At 35.0% G+C, this 5,774-nt stretch overlaps 2 non-coding genes across 2 annotated transcripts; both read right to left on the bottom strand.

Annotated features, from left to right (window-relative positions):
- Positions 1-557: 557 nt before the first annotated feature.
- Positions 558-630, bottom strand: TRNAV-AAC (transfer RNA valine (anticodon AAC)). Its single transcript has one exon. It is a non-coding gene; the product is annotated as a tRNA-Val (tRNA).
- A 409-nt stretch (positions 631-1,039) lies between these two features.
- TRNAV-AAC (transfer RNA valine (anticodon AAC)) lies at positions 1,040-1,112 on the bottom strand. The gene has a single exon. It is a non-coding gene; the product is annotated as a tRNA-Val (tRNA).
- Positions 1,113-5,774: the final 4,662 nt, after the last annotated feature.

Below are 5,774 nucleotides of genomic sequence, written 5' to 3'. Positions count from 1 at the left end.
TGCCGCCGGTGAAACATCATTAATGTGAAGTATGAGGCATGGACGTGCGTTTTTAAAACGCTGGAAAGTATTTTGTCTGCTTTATCTTTGCACCTCGCTGTTTTTAATGAAATTTTCGAATTTGGTGTAAGCTATGACTTTTTAATAAATTCGTCAATATATTAGCGTACGGATAATAAATTAAGGTTCAGGAAATTTTCTTATATGTTGTAAAATATCTGAGAGGAGCGCTAAATCGCATCGCTTTGATACTGAAAATTCTAAAAAATAATCCAAGAAATATCAAAAAGTCTAGAGAATAGTGGTTGTATGTCCAAAGTACCGAAGTTCGTAGACATTTTATTAATGAAATATTTCCAAACATATTGAGATTGTTAAAAATTTCATTTTACCACAATTATCTCACGACACACAACGATAAACTACGTTACACGGTTACTGTTTTTAATTACTTCCACTTTAATTTTATTATTTCCATTTTCAATTAAAAGTAATTTGTATACTGTGTATTGTGTGTATTTTTTTACAAAATATTCAATGCAAAAAGAAGTAAAAAATGTTTCCGCCCGGGATCGAACCGGGGACCTTCCGCGTGTTAGGCGGATGTGATAACCACTACACCACGGAAACACGCTTGTGCGTCAATTTCTCAACACCGCCCTTGATCAGAATATTAAATTTTCATTTAAAAAATTTCTTAAATCTATTTATTACTTGATCGTATATGATTCTGACCTTAATTTTAGAATTAAAACTACATTATACTATGAAATATAGGCTGCAAATTTTTAAAGAGTATGAGTCATGAATATCATATTAAAAATCAGATATGAACAAATAATGATAAAAATTTACTGAAATTACTTTTAATATAATAAATGAATATGGAGAAACATCGATAAAATAGTGATTTAAAGCTAAAATTTTAGGCGGCCGTGGTAAATATAGCAGACAATGATGTTGATCGTATTTTAAAATTACACTACAATCAACTGATACTTTTAGATGTTGGTGCGTAGATACTAAAAAATAAAAAAAATGTTTCCGCCCGGGATCGAACCGGGGACCTTCCGCGTGTTAGGCGGATGTGATAACCACTACACCACGGAAACCAGATACTGGTTGTTCACTAGAGACAGTCCAGGATTTTGCATTTATTTAAATTTATTTATCAATCATTTATTTTTCATTTTCTTTTTATAGCTAAAATTTGATGAAGTAAATATAAACACGCTTCCGATATATATAAAATAATTGTAGAAAACTACTAATCACGATCAATTAGTTCCCTAGTTTCTTTTTAGTGATTTTTTTTCTTAAATGAAGTAAGGTACGACGCTATTGTAAAATACGAGCAATGTCCTTTTTTAATGTATAGATAGATATTTATCTGAACGCATGAAATTCATAACATGCACTATTGGTTTTTATGTATAAAAGATTGATATGGATTTATGTATAAAAGATTAGATTAAAATTCTTTTTCATATACCATGAAATGATCTTTAATATCCTTTGAAACCGTATTTCTAAGCTTCCGTCAAGGAATGTGTGCAGTGTAGTATAAAATTGAATTAGAAATTCTAACGCGCTTATGGTACAGACATAACCTCCAAATTCTACAAGGATCCTGTAACTAAACTTCGTGGATATTTATGACATAAAGTACCAATTGTTCTGTAGAACTTGATTGCGTATCAAGATCATGAAATGCATACGTATTATTTTCAAAAAATCAAGCAGCTAGAACTTTAATAACTTCGCGATGCTTTCTTTCGCTTCAATTTTTCCTGTGTAGTCATCTGACTGAATTCTGTAATATGTACCAGCATGTTAAGTATATTTTTACCAAAATTTATACGCGCACCTAGCGGTAGCGAATATAATACAGTTATAAAATAATTACTAAATAATATCCTTCTTTCCTTTCTTGTTTCCTCTCTTGTATGAGTGAATATAATTCATAACATCTTCTCGTCTTTTAATATTTATTTTCAATGCGTCAACTAAAAAATTATAAGCAGGGTTGTACAAGAAAATGACATACTTTTTATCAAGAAATTTAGATAACTCTAAGCAACATACGTTGTGATATACTAAATTCGTGATACTCTAACATAATCTGTCCGCTTTTTGCATGTAAGTTTCCTCTTCCCACGCATTAAAACAACACCGTATAACATAATTTGGAATTATACGTAATAAGCCAAATAAAACGAAAATAAATAAATAAATATACTATACTACCTGTACTATAGTAATTCTACTACAAAGAGTACTATATTTAAATTCCTAATACAACCAACAAGTTTTTACCCAATTCTTACACATAATTCTTCTTTTCACAGTTTCATTCCCACGCGTTAGGACAGTCCCATATAGCACTGTTTTCGAGTAGCTACCTGCGAATAGCGAAAGGGTTAATCGAAATCGGCACTGGAAGGAAGCCGCGTGTCATTCGACGCACAGCAGCATCGTAAATCGAAGATCCACCCGGCGGCCGACCAATCAGCGCCGCGCACCAAATCACCGACACACACGTCGGTGGACCAGCACCGCGTCCTGTTCCTCTGATCCTTTCACGGGCCTTCTATTGTCCTTGACGACCCTCCACTCCCACGCGTTCTTCGCGCTCTCGTCCCGAAAACCTGGCGTATCCTGTCCCCACCCCATCCTCCTGCCTATCCATGGGAGCCATCGCGATCCTTCGACTCGCTGTACGAGGATCTTACCAGCGGAAGGACGAAAATCTGCCACGTCTCTGGTCTCCTGGTAAATATTGACTCGCGCTCCACCGTCTTGCTCGATTTTCCTCGTATTACGTGCTGTATGTATACGTACGTGGAAACGATACAATGGCACACGAAAATATTTGAGCATTTGTTATAGGACAATTTTATGTATAATAACATCATGCGTGTTATGTAAAGTAATTAGGAATTTCGTTAGTATTGTAACGACTGGATCGTGGATTTTTGTGCAAATAATATCTTTGAAAATATAATTAAAAAAGTAGAATCTCGGTAGGTAATTGTTTTAACTACCAAATATTATGAACAACGCTATACTTTGAATGTTCTACGTATTTTTTTACATGTGCAATTTTGCACTTTCAAATTTTCTACAAATGCAGAAAGATCTATGATTAAATCAAAGTTACGTTAGTCAGATTTAAAACCAATCTGAAGTTACAAGATATTTATGACAAATATTTAGTAAAGGGTTAATAACGTGAATAGCTGTTGAAGATGACCTCATCGAATGTTGAGGCTTACTAATTGATTGTTTGAATACTTTTGTGAGCTCTGCAAAGCGTATATAAATACCTGCACTAAATATCATGTAGCTTATATAAGTACATATTTTCAGATTACTTTCTAATTTGATCAAATCATGATAGTCAGATCTCATTACAGTACCAACGAGATTTCAAATTATTTCGTGAAACACACATAATATATTCGTAAAAAGTTTGTATAAGGATTTTTCGCAGCATCTATGCTCTAAAATAGAACTTCACATCTCACAGTGTATTCAAGTTTCACCTTTTCACATTGAATCATTTCATCCCAATCATCGTCAAATAGCAGCCTGCATCATCCTTAAAAAAACCTTCTAAAGTATAAATCTTCCAATATTTTGAAACAATTCAACGCAACGCGTCTCAACCACTCAACATCAAAGGAGGCTTGAAATTTCGTATGAAGAATCAACAACTCGTGAGAATGAAAAGGGTGTAAAGGAGATAAAAAGGTTGTGAGGGGGTGATATAAGCGTCGGTGGTAAACGACTCGCAACAGTCGATAAACAGAAGAGCTCGGACCACTGTTGAAGAGCGTCGGACCACCCTCCTGGCTAGCGTGAAAGCTCCGTAAAGCCCAATGACATAAAACGTAACAGGACTGACGGGCCAGGCCGCCTTTGGGGTTGGATCACGAGGAATTCACGGTGAAGCAGACCGCGTTATTAACCAACCACGGCGAGGCTAACTCCCGGTTACGTTATTCGACGATCGATGCCTTAGCACTATAGTGGTTAGTGACCCGAAAGTGACTCATTTTGAGTTCAAAAACTATGTAATTGGTATTCTGGGCAGGTAACTATACCGATTTAATGGTAAATTGTTTATTTCGAATTTCTAATAGCGAATATGAATCAGAGAAGATTATTATTACTTATATATTTATTTATTTATTTATTACCAGTGTCACTGTTTTAAATTAATTGATAGAAGAATTATTCGGAAGACTTACACAATTTTTGTATAGATGCTTGTTTGGAAATAGTATCTTGTAATTGTTGCAGATTGTATCTGTTTTAAAAAAAGCTGCACAGAATTTTAATTGAAAGTCATTTACCACTTGGTGATTTAATTTAATTATCGATTTCGATAAATATTTATATAGACAAGTATTGGTTAAAATATTAAATTTCATTAGTGAGTACATTGTCTTCTGCTACTTTTCCATGAATAATTCTTCAGTTTCTCAGTCGACTTACGAACCTATCGATTCCGGACGTGGAAAGATTTTCGATCACAGGAAAGTAAAACGAATCTCGAGCCTCTCCTCAAACATTCTCAACAAAGAATGAAGAAATCACATCAACGAATCTAACATTTTCTGCTATATTTCACATGGAATTTACATTTCTTTCTATTAAATCACTTCCAATTTTTCGGACATTTAAATCATTAATTGTCTCGACTCTCCAAATAGTTTTATTTCGTTTTCACGGCAATGTTACTCCATGAAGCTATTCCATTCGGATATTTACGTGGCAGTTCGTTTTGGATGGCCGGGTGTCGAGGAAGAAAAGCCACGTCGCGCGAGAACAAAGTGGCTTCGTTAGATGCAAATCACTTTTGGAGCCGTTCCAAGTAACGGACGAGGGAGAAAAAGAGACAGAGACAGAGGAGCAACCGGGATAAAAGGCGGTATTTCCGCTCGACAAATTCGTGTGGCAACTCGCGGAGCAGAATCGTAGGATGCCGCGGACGCCTTCGATCCACGGGATCCGAAACGCTGGATCCCCGGCGTCCATTTGGAAATTGATTTCGAGGCTGTCAGCCGGCCTGGAATCCCATCGTTTCGTCGTCGACGGAATTCGACCGCTCTGGGATGCTTGAATTCGAACTCTGTCGAGTATGATACGCGGAGCTTGCCGAGCTAATCGTTCAACGTTGTATTTAACGTGATTATTTGAGAAATGGGTCAGGATTTTACGGAGATATTAAATCTTTTGAATGGTACGAAAGTACATTTAGATCATCTTAGATTATCTTACTGTTTGTTGGTTACCACCTTCTTTTCCAATTGTATCTCCGTTGATATACGTGTTAGTTTCATTATTAATTCGAAATTAATGCTACAGATATCAATCGATAGACTGCAGAAGCTTATGTATTTCTGGAGAATTTCAATGTATAGAAATCTATAGAATATACGCGATATGCAAAAATATGTAAAATACCCAAAGTAGAGAGTTTATTGTAATATCTAGTAGGTGAAACAAATTTTGATTCATTTACGTTCCATTTGATTAGTAATATTTATAAAGATATAAAATTACAACAGTTTGCAATCTGTTAATGACAATATCCTTTACTTCGATACAATTTTTTCCTAAAAAGTTGTCTGAGATAGCGAAATTCTAAATTGATTTCTTTTCGAATTTTTGGACTATATAAAATATAAAATACACAGCGATCTCAAACTTTCGCTGGTCGTGTATCCTTTCAATTTTGCATTGAAGCAATGCTCTTCTTTTATAGA

This window comes from Bombus vancouverensis, chromosome 3 (assembly GCF_051014615.1).
Source record: "Bombus vancouverensis nearcticus chromosome 3, iyBomVanc1_principal, whole genome shotgun sequence".
In the NCBI taxonomy this organism is placed as follows: domain Eukaryota; kingdom Metazoa; phylum Arthropoda; class Insecta; order Hymenoptera; family Apidae; genus Bombus; species Bombus vancouverensis.
This window is presented reverse-complemented; position numbering and strand designations above follow the sequence as displayed.